Genomic DNA, 11457 nt, shown 5'->3' on the forward strand with positions numbered 1-11457 from the left:
TTTGCAGCAGATTGCCTTTGAAATCAATGACGATTACCAACACCATTTGACACTTATGCATCCGGCTTTCATGGGTGAGGTAACTCGAGTACTACGGTGCTCCCGTGGGTGTTGGCCCTAGAACCCCCCAAGTCTAAAAGTGTTTGTTCAAAGTCCTCTTCTAAGTGTCCTTAACCTTTAAAATTCCAACCGCGACTTTCCCATAGAATAGTACAGGGCTCGCGCCTGTGTTATCACACTGCACGCGTCCCCCGTGGGTCTCCTGTGTCACTACCTTGGATGGTTCCTTGGGGTCCCAGCGATTCTACGTGCTCTAGGCACTGTGTCTAGTAAAGTCGTGGTTCTTATACCACTTTCTTAATATATGGTTTGGTCCCCCCCTGGGGCCCAGTGTATATTGTGCTATTTACTGTCGTTTTAGAATGGTATTACTGTGTATCTTGGACTCTAATCTCATAAAGAAATTAGTAGTGAGTGTTTATAAATAAATGCAGATAATTTATATATACCTTGTGTGGTTCTCCTTTCATTTAGTGATTCAAGAGGTTATAATCCGGTAAACCAAGCTGCTTTACACTCCTTCAAGACTTAACCTGAAGGCTGCACTCCATAGCTACTACTAGGATAGCTGTCAATAAAGGTTGTCTTCAAACCTATCATCAATGAGGGTTGTTTGGACTGGTGCAAGGTGCCCACTATAACTAGTGGACAGCATATACCAGGCCAACTTCTCACAGTCATCGATTCAGGTTGCAACTCTAAACTTCTTGGCAAATGCATTTGCCAAGATGTTTAGGGTTACAACCTGCCTCTATGCCCCCTCAGGCCTACGTTATGGGTGGCACAGATGGCATGGCACTGGCTCACGACTAAAGAGACTGGAGACAGCATCTGCAGGCCTCTGTGCTCCCCCAAGCTCTCAGATGGCCGAGCCTGTGCGTCAGCACGTTGTGGGGTCCCTCCCTAGCACCCCTGACGTTTCAAATCTCCCAGAACCTTCTGCCTTTAAGGCAACCAGGAGATTTTTAGGAGTCCGACCCAGGGCCGGCTTTAGGGCAGTGTGACTGGTGCAGCCGCACTGGGCGCTGACCTGGAGGGGGCGCTGACCTCAGGTAGGCGCAGTGTTTACCAATAACTTATGATTGGAGAGATGAGGGGCACTTTTGCCCGGTGGTAGTAAGGGAATTCGAGGGGTGTAGGGGGTCAAAAATGATCGTGGCACAGGGCGCCACCAGCGCTAAAGCCGGCCCTGGTCCAACCCCCTAAGCTTCCATCGACTGCTGTATACAGGTCGACAGATTATTTAAGTTAGAGAGCACGTGTACCCCAAAATGATTCCTTGCAGAATATTGTAGGCTCCCCTGAGCGCCCTGCCACCCACAGCGTAAATACTGATCAAAAAGCTCACCGCCCTCAACGCTCCTCAGTTTTAACAGCCTGGTGTTTGTAGGAGGGGGGTGGAGTTGAGGAGGAGTGCAGAAGGTAAGGGTCCTCTCTTCACCCCAGTGAATGCATGCACGTGAGATACCCCCATGCGAGGTGGACAGAGAGCTGCGTGGCTGCTGGCAGAGGTCTGAGGTAAGGGGCTGGTAGAAAAGTGAGCAGAAAGCGACGGCAGGGGAACCCTGGAGGACAACACACCTTTACATTTCAGAGTTCTATTCCTCTGTACCCCTCCTACCGCATTCTTCTTCACTCATGATTTGTTTTTCCCTGCCTTCCCCTGGGGTGTAGCTACCATTGGAGCAGTGGCACCCAGGCACAGAGGCCTGAAGGGCCAACCAAACCCCGATTATTGCTGTATTTTGCAGTTCGGGCAGCAGGGGGCTCAGTTCCGTCCTTGCACTAGGGCCCACGGCACACTGGCGCCGCCACTGGTCTTCCCCAGGCTTTCCTTCGGACCTCTGGGCTCCTCTTGAAAGCCGCGCCTAGAAACGGGCAGCACAGAGTGTGCGTCCAGGAAACGAAAACACAACAAACAAAATGCTGCTCTCATGCAGATTCCTCTAGTGACGCAACTTCACACTTGCTTTCTCTTTGGAGAACGCGATTGCCGGATCTTAGAAGTCTCCCAATTCTCGCATCCTTCAAGAAAAGACTCAAACCCTCAGGGACATCTTAAGGATTTTGGGAGTCCTGGGCCAAGCATATTTTGGAGGGCCCCTTTTTAGGTCTTGCTGAGCCAGCGCATGCGCTGCTCGGAGAGACATTTAGTAGGTGAGTTTTGAAAGTGCTACTGGCTGGCCTAGCGCTTGCGTTAACACGAGCGTGCACGCGCGCAGCCGCCATCTGCTTCCTCCGTCACGGACTTTCACTTTTGGCGCTGCTGCGCGCGCACCACCTGCCATCTGTCTCCTCACTCACGGACTTTCACTTTTGGCACTGCTGCGCACGCGGCCGGCTGCTCACGTCATACTATTGCGCAGTCGCCATGCAAACTGCACCCACTTCTGTTATCCTACAATATGGAGTTTGTTCACCAGCAGAGATGTTTACATTTTATTCGAGGAATGTTTCTTCTCCTTCTGAGCTTATGTGAGAATTGTGTGACATTTGCTACATACATTGTTTGACCGCAACAAAAATAACGGGCACAACAAAAGCCTAAAGACTTACTCTACATTGGTGTAGGAGCTGGTCTTCAATTTCTTCATCTATCTCCATTTTTATCATCCACTGTCTACCCTTATGCATCACCACATGAGTGCTTCCTACGTGTGCCCGGCTTTGCCTCGCCCTGTCTCCGTTTCTTTTCAGATGTCACTCTTCCTGTGGATCTGGCTATCCCTCCCGGTGACCGTGGGAGTCAGTCTTCCTTCCATCGCCCCCGTCCATGTCTTTTCTCCCTTACCTCACAACACTTTTGCTCCACGCCACATCTTCCTTGTATGCCGCAATTATAGCAAAAGATCTATTTCTTTACTTTTGCTATAATAATTGCGCCACCTGCGCTTTACTTTTAACATTAAAAGTGCAGCGGGTGCCACGATTATAGCAAAAGTAAAGAAATAGATGTTTTTTTCTATTGCTTTACTTTAATCGAGGTACCCGCGCTTAACGTGCCGCGATTATAGCAAAAGTAAACAGGGTTAGTTGAAGTAAAAAAGTGTCCCTCATCTCTCCAATCATAAGCTATTGCTAAACATAGCACTCCCCCTAAGGTCGGCACCCCCTCCAAAGGTCAGCGCCCAGCAGGCCCGGTTCTAGCGAGTGGGCCGGGTGGGCCAGGCCCACCCAAACATGAGCCTGGCCCACCCAAACAGGAGCCTTGGCCCTCGCAGTGATGGCTTGAAGGCAGGCGCGCAAAGCACACGTCGTGTGTGTCTGCCCGGGCCGAGACAGCTTCCCGGGAGCTCACACACACAGACAGTTTTAGAGATTATCGCAGCCGCACCCGAGTACTTCACAGGTCTTTAAAAGACCATTTACATGTTAACGAGGTTTTGTTTATTTTTTCACCCCTTCATCTCCACATGGCAAAGGCGACGAGGTTCTGCTGCGTGGATATTTCTTTTTCTATGCAGCGCAGGAGAAAAGAAGTGTGTTTATTCCTGTTCACCTTTCCTGACCCCTGCAGCTGCTTATCACATCAGGCTGTGACACAAAGTTTGACTAATGGAGTATGTAAGAGAATGTGTTACTATTTGTTTTTCTTTTTAAAATATGCACAGGCCCAGCAGGACACATACTTCGTGTGTGCTTCATTTAAACAGTTTTTATCATTATCATGGCTGATGCAGGACAACAATAAGACAATACAAAATGCCCAGATAACGCTGGTGATAAAGGATCCTGCTGGAGAGCAATCATTTGTCTGTTAGTGGTTTTTAAATGCAGATGAACTGTATTTTATTTGGAAGCTCAGTGGGTTACTGCCTTTGTCACAGAGGTCCTTGTGCTACTTTCAGTTCAGAAGTTACAATCCTAACATAGGACAGTGACCAATGAACTGTCATCAAAGAGCTGCATACAAACATGAATGGTATACTTAGAACTACACTTTTTTTTTTGTGATACAGTTAGAACCTTCCCAGTCTTTCATTATTCTAATGTTGCTAAAATGAATATGTTTGGGCAGATATACATTGTTATCAGTAAAGCTGACCCCCATGGAATACTCTTTAAATCCTAAGGTTGTGTTTCCCAAGACCAAACCCTCTTAAAATATACTGCCCACCAGTATGGATGACATGTGATGCATACACCTTGTAATCCTCATTGGCTTATGTGACATTCCCTGTAGACTGATTTACATACTTGTATGATTCATTGTCTCTGTATAATGTGTGCATGGTGTAAAGTACTGACACACACTACACTGATATGAGTAGCGCTGTACAACAAATGGGCTACATAAAGATGAGGGGCACTGGTGGAGGGTGGTAGTGAGGGAATCCGAGGAGGAGGTCAATAGGGGGAGGGGCTATGGAGCGATGAGGGGCACTGTTGGAGGATGGCAGTGAGGGAATCCGAGGAAGAGGTCATGAGGTGGAGGGGGGAGCTAGGGAGAGATGAGGGGCACTGCTGGACGGTGGCAGTGAGGGAGTCTGAGGAGGAGGTCATGAGGGGGATGGGCTACAGAGAGATGAGGGGCACTAGTGGAGGGTGGCAGTGAGGGAATCCGAGGAGGAGGTCAATGGGAGGGGCATGGAGGGATGAGGGGCCCTGTTGGAAGGTGGTAGTAAAGGTTATATACGGAGAAAGAGGTTATTGGTGCGGCGCCAAAAAAGACTTTTGCATCAGCACTGTAGCCGGCCCTGTCATGGCCTTTCTGTTTATTTAATTAGCAGTCGGGTCATAAGGGCTACTGTGGAACATACTTTAAAGTGCGTGCTAATTATATTTACCGCTATATTCAATGTTTTAAGTTTGAAGGTGATTTTACTAATGTTTTTACCGGGAAAAATGAAAGTGGGTCCCGATGGTGGCTGATATGGGGCTGGGGCCCAAGGTCAGATGTGAGATAAGGTGCACTGGAGAGGAGTAGTGAATAATCAAGCCTGTAAGGGAGTGTGTTGCAGAGTCCAGAGTCAGGTGGAGGTAGTAATGAAGAGGGATGCTCCCTGAAGACTCGCACAGCGGGAGCCTAAGTAGTGTCACTTGCCTGATACTCCCACCTCAGAAACCTCCTCTTCCCGTCAAAGGAATATTACATGGAAAAAACACTTTGAGAGTGATAATATTCAGAAAGAGATTTGGAAAAGAGTGAGTTTTACTGGGCCTTGTAAGACTAAGAAGAGAGAAAGGAGGGCCCTGAAGCAGGCCTGTCCAGACATATATGCGACAAATCGAGCCCACAGTGGCCCACCCAAATGCACCCTTGGCCCACCCAAATAAAAATTCCTGGAGCCGGGCCTGGCGCCCAGTGCGGCCGCACCAGACGCACTGCCCTAAAGCCAGCCCTGAAAGCTCTGCTTGGGATTTTGATACAAACATGTGTGTCATAACAGGTACCACGTTTCTGTTTCCAGCAAAGCGTCCCTCGGCGTGTCACGCAAGAGGAAGCCAACCATCATGGTTAGGCACAACAGACATGTCAGAGACATGTAGACTAAAAGACTGACAGCTGCGCCTGCACCAACCTACTGAGATGTGACTGACTGAGCCCCAGCCGTATGCTTTGAGATGGACCAGAGTGCTGAACTTCCTAACGCCCCATGGTGGTGGCGCGTATATTGCGCACCGCAGCTGCTGAGTCAAGACAGGTCTCGGCCACACTTTGGGGTCACTGGGGTCTTGAACAGCGCAAGAGGCAGAGCAGCAGCGTGTGAGGCACCTCCGATTGTGGTGAATGGCTGCTTGCCATGGGAACTTTAAAGAAAAAGTGTTGCATCTGCTGGGAATGAGTTTCCTGACCTCTATGAAATAATTAACGTAACACAATAACAGCACAACGTAACAACACAATAAATAATACACAACATAACACACTTAAAAGAAAATGCATCCCAAAACTTCAATAAAACAATGAGATAACGCAGCACTAAAACAACACAGCGCACAAATCAACAACACTTCACCACCACAACAGAAACACTTCGTAATCAACATGCACAAACATTCTTCTCACACATTACCACCACTATCACACGGTGGTAGGGGGAGGTTGTACCAAGTACCGCCTTACCACCAGGACATGGAACGGCGCCAGTCTAAATGTTTCGTGATACAGCCACAACCGTCGTGTAAGATGTAAAAGTGAAAGCAGCTAGGGAGGGCGAGTGGTGGGCGTGTGCAGGCGGAAGAGTCTCGCTGGTTGTGCCCACTACCTGCTAGTAAGCACTCCTCGATGCTGCCTCTGTCCCTTAAATGCTGGCCTTGCCCCCTATAGCGCCTGACTCTCTCCCTGTCCCTCGGTGGGCGCTAGTCACTTACGTCAGTAGCAGCAGAGATCTCACTTAAAAGCTGGAGAGACAGCGCCGAAACTCGTCGACAGGACACGGTCTCCAGGGGACGCCGCTGCGCTTCCTCTGTGGTTGGTGATGTCCGGTGGGAGGCCGGCGCTCTGACACAGCCCCTCTCCGCCTCCTGCTTTTGCAGGCGCGCGGGGAGCAGCCGCGCCCCTTCCAGAGCACCACGTGCTCCACACCGTCTAGTAATGGAGCCCTGGCGGCTTCCTGCCAGAGCCGGAGGCCCTGGTGTGTTGACACTCCGCCCAGGCCCGTGGTATGCTGCCAAACGAGTAAAGGAGCCGCAAACTGTCTTGGGAGTTAATGCCCCTGCTGCTCAGGTCTATGTGTGAGGTCTGCTGCTCAGTCACCACCGTGAGGTTACAGAACGTGCTCATCATAGGGCCGCTTGCATTGGGCCAAAGTCAGTGGCACACAAAGTCAGTAAAGCTGGAAAGAAGGGAAATCTGTGTTTTGTTCCTATAACCGTGTTGCTTTTTAAAAGCCTCCCCAGGAAGGAGTGAGGAGGAGAACCAGGCCCTTTACAGCTGTTCCTGAAGCATTTTATTCCATGCGCACATCTGGGCAGATGTGTGGGTATGGCCAGAGATGCCGGCTTTGGAACTGGGAAACCAGGCTGGAGTCTCGGCGTGCGGTCAACATCCTGTGTTTCTGGGCAAATCACGGAATCTCCCCATCTCCCCGTGCCCTAAAAGTGTAAACTAGTGGGCGCTAGGTCCACATACACATTGTAGTATGGTCCTGGATAACTGGCCCAGGGCACGTGCCCCCGGCTCCTTTCATGAGCAGGGTCACCTGACCGGTGGCACCTGTGATGGGTGGGTGTAAAGTGTATTACATCACAATCCTGAACGCTAGAACATGTCCAGCCGGACACTATATCCCTCCCAAACTTTATTGGAAAAGAACCAAACAAAAGTCCAACCTATGGAAACAACCAAGAAATACATAGCACCATTGAGTCTCTTCAGGCCATCAGCTGGGCAGTGCTGGTTCTCTGGACCGCATGGCCAGGAGGTTTTAGTCCACCTCAGCGACTTCATTCGGACCGACCTGGTCTCACGGTGCTGGAGACTATTTACACAGTTCATTCGCGGTGCATCTGGAGCGGTGGTGGAGTCCACTTCAGAGATCTTTTTGAAGGCGCTCAGGCTCCGGTGGACGGCAAACCTGCAAAGACTGAGGATGACCCTGGTGGATTAGGCCTTGCGTGGGGGCGATGCTTCCCAGTGCCCGCTGGTAGAGCAGCTTCAGACTTGCCTCTCTTGCCTTGGGTCCCCTCTCACAGGAGTCTCTTTGAGGCCCTTTCTGCGGGACTGCTGGGGGTACCGCGTGGACTGTGCAGGGCCTCCTGTAGGCCGCTCGAAGACGTCGCCGAGGAACTGCTGACAGGACCACAGCCAAGTCGCTCCTGCAGTCACAAAGGGTGATGACTCAGGATCCGTGTGCTGTGGCCATCGGGACTCAGGTGCACATGCCTTCATCAGATGGTGCTGGGGGACCAGTCTCCGTCTGCAACCTCTATGTTTCCCAGTGCCTGTCATGGTGTCACTGCAGACACATCTCTTGTGTTTGGATTTCCCTCTCACCGGAATTCCCTTGAGGCCCTTGCCCCTAGATTTCCATGTGACTGCGTGGGCTGTGCGGAATACCTCGTAGGCCGCACTGAAGGGTCGCTAGAGGTCTCCCAACGTGGCCACAGCCTAGCCTCGTGCAACCCCAAGGGTGGATGGTCCAATGGTCGGGTATGCTCTCTTTGGCAGGCCTCAGGTTCACAAGGGCTCACAGAAGGATTCTGGGTGGCTAGCCTCTCATGGTGCCTGGAATGTCTGGTTGATCTCCGAATATTTCAGTCGCTTGGATCCACTCTGGTGGTGCAATGCTCCTTAGAAGTTTCTGGTGATGCACCTGGGTAATGAGGATGATTACCTTCTTATGTTTGGGCGACAGGTGGTGATATCGTGCTTGAGGCGATATCTTGGAGTGAGGAGGACTGGAGGGACTTCGTGGCTACTTGTGGTTACCTTTGGTAGGTGTATTTGCTATCCGGGATGCCATCAATGACAAACAGCCGGTGACAGGTATTCAGACGGTCTCACTGTGAAACATGGGGCGTGGATGCACATCGCTCTTGCTGGTAGCTTACAGTTGGTCCTCCCGTGAAGCTGTCTCCAGTGACGTCTCAGCGCCCCGGTGGCTGGCTTGTGTTGACGGATACCCTCTCCAGTAGTGGCGCGAGTCCTCAGTCTTGTAGCTCTTCTCCCTTTTCTCTTGCGCTCCTGTGGTGGTTGTTCGCCCTGTGGCATCGTGCCACTCTTTTTTTCCTTTACGATGTGGCATTGTGCTACGCTCTTCTTACTTCCGACCAGATTCCTCACTCTTATGTGGTGTCCTGCCACATGTCTCATGTTTGTGCCACATGGACATCTCGCTGGTCATGGCCGGTTCTTAGGACTGTGCCCTTTCTTTGCTGCAGACCTGCTGCAGGTCGGTCAGTAGGACTTGCTTCTACTCCTCGTGGATCTTTCGCAGGCCCCATTCCCTCTTCAGGTATTTTCGCGAAGCTCCTCTGCCAGGATGGCAGGTCACCTTGTTCACTCGAGGGAGTTGTGCTTGCGCTTTGAGCTTGCGCCGTCATGGTGCCTGCTCCTGCTTCCTTTCAGGGATGCTTGGCAGGGTCCGTCACTTCATGTGATGTGCTCCTTACTTGCAGTGCGATGTAGCATCCGGCTACGTGTCACATATCTTCGGTGCACTCAATCAATCAATCAATCAATCAATCAGGGAATTGTAAGCAGGCCAAGGCGCCGAGGGAGGTGGGTAGCGCAGATCTGTTAGCTGAAGAGCCAGGTCTTGAGGGACTTCCTGAAGGTGTTCAGGGAGGCGGCGCATCTGATGTCTGCCGGTAGCTCATTCCAGGTCTTGGCCACGATGTGAGAGAAGGATCTTCCGCCTGCTCTGGCTCTGTAGATGCGCAGGGTTTCGGCCAGTGCGAGGTTGGCAGATCGGAGGTTTCTTTTGGGTACGTGGAAGTTGATTCTGTCGTTGAGGTATTTGGGTCTGTTTTTGTGTAGGCATTTGTAGGCGAGTGAGGATTTTGAAGGTGACTCTTTTCTCCAGGGGGGATCCACTTGAAGGTCTTGCGGAGGATGCGTACGGTTTTGAAGCAGCTGGAGGTGACGGCGTTGACCTGTCAGTTCATGGTGAGAGATGAGTCGAGTATGATGCCGAGGTTCTTGGCGTGGTCTGAGGGGGTAAGTGGGCATCCGAGGGCGGTCAGCCTCCAGTTGCTGTCCCATGCTGAAGGGGCGGTACCGACGACAAGGACTTCTGTCTTCTCTGCGTTGAGCTTCAGGCAACTGTTGGTCATCCGGACTGAGACGTCTTGCATTCCTTTCTGGAAGTTTAGTTTGGCAGTGGTGGGGTCTTTGGTGAGGGAGTGGATGAGCTGTGTGTCGTCGGCGTAGGATAAGAGGTTGAGGCCGTGGTGTCAGACGATGGCTGCGAGGGGAGCCATGTAGATGTTGAAGAGGGTGGGGCTCAATGATGAACCCTGTGGGACTCCGCAGGTTGTTTTTGTGGGGGCGAAGAGAAAGGGTCTCAGTCCGATCCTTTGGTTTCTTCCAGTGAGGAATGATCGGATCCAGTTCAGGGCTGTTCCTTCTTTGCCTGCATTGTGTAGTCTGGCGACTAGTGTGCGGTGGGAGACGGTGTTGAAGGCTGCTGATAGGTTGAGTAGGATGAGGGGTGCGGATTGGCCTTGGTCCAGGAGGGTGCGGATATCGTCTGTGGCGGCGAGTAGGGCAGTCTCTGTGCTGTGGTTGCTTCGGAATCCGGATTGGGAAGGGTCGAGGACGGCGTTCTCTTCGATGAATCGTGTCAGTTCCCTGTTGACTGTTTTCTCTGCAACTTTGGCTGCGAAGGGGAGAAGCGAGATAGGCCGATAGTTCTTGAGGTCGGTGGGGTCAGCTTTGGACTTTTTGAGCAGGGGTCTAACTTCTGCCCGCTTCCAATCGTCTGGGAAGGTGCCTGTTTTGAGGGTGGTGTTGATGGTGTGTTGTAGTTCGGGTGCGATGGCGGCAGCGGCTCTGTGGTAGATGTGCAGGGGTCAGTGGGGGCCCCTGAGTGGATGCCTTTCATAGTCGAGGCGGTGTCTTCGGTCGTGATCGGTGTGCAGTTGGAGATGGTGGTCTTGCTAGCGTCTCTGGGGGGTGGGGGGTGGGGGGCCGTCAGTGGCGCCGGGTGGATGGTCAATGAAGTTGTCATAGAGGTTTTTGATCTTGAGGTGGAAATAGGTTCCAAGCTTGTCGCAGAGGTCTTGGGATGGGGTAATGTCTGTGGCTCCGCTGCGTGGGTTGGTGATTTCTTGAATGACGCTGAAAAGTTCCTTGGAGTTGCTGGAGTTGGCCAGGATTTTGTGGATGAAGTTCCTTTTGCTGGCTCTGACCTGGTTGTGGTAGTCCGTCATGGCGTCCTTGTAGATGGTGTAGTTTTCGGTTGTCTTGGTGTTTCTCCAGTTCTTCTCCAGGCGTCTGCAGGTGCGCCTGGCTTCTTGGAGAGTGGTGGTGAACCAGGCAGCTTTCCTGTCGCTTTGTGTGTCGGGGTTACGTAGTGGGGCGAGCTCGTCTGCGCAGTTGGAGATCCAGGTGTGGAGTTCTCTGGCTGCGTCGTTTGTGTCGGATGCCCAGGTGTGGTTGTCTCAGGCGAGTGTGGAGATAAGTTGCTCGTCGGTAGCCTTGCTCCAGTTCCTTCGTGGTGGGCGTGGGGCTGGTTTGGTTGCCTTGGGTTTGTCGATGGCGAAGTGTACACAGTGGTGGTCGGTCCATGGCGGCTGTGTTGTGTAGCTGAATTGAACGATGTTTCCTGCCGCGAAGATGGGGTGGCGGTGAGGGTCTGGCTGCAGTGGAGGCAGGAGAACTGGCCGTGGGTCGTGTTCAGCAAGGCCTGTTGGCATTCCCTAAGTCTTCCGGGGTTGAGTGTGAGGAGGGTGGTGGTGTCGTAGCGATGGGTGGTCGGAGATCCAGGGTTTCTGGCGCTGGCCGCAGTC

At 51.9% G+C, this 11457-nt stretch overlaps 1 protein-coding gene across 3 annotated transcripts in view; it reads right to left on the reverse strand.

The window, feature by feature from the left end:
• Window positions 1-6688, reverse strand: part of LOC146782631 (transmembrane protein 272-like) — an 82376-nt gene extending 75688 nt beyond the window's left edge. For 2 of the 3 annotated variants that reach the window (XM_085637515.1, XM_085637513.1), the window contains exon 1: window positions 6376-6568. The gene's annotated coding sequence lies outside the window, so the exon portion shown is untranslated. Of the gene's footprint in view, window positions 1-6375 lie in introns of all 3 variants that reach the window. The other variant, XM_085637514.1, reaches the window with a different exon arrangement.
• Between the last annotated feature and the right edge of the window lie 4769 nt (window positions 6689-11457).

The sequence above is a fragment of the Triturus cristatus genome, chromosome 12 (genome assembly GCF_964204655.1).
Source record: "Triturus cristatus chromosome 12, aTriCri1.1, whole genome shotgun sequence".
Classification (NCBI taxonomy): Eukaryota; Metazoa; Chordata; class Amphibia; order Caudata; family Salamandridae; genus Triturus; species Triturus cristatus.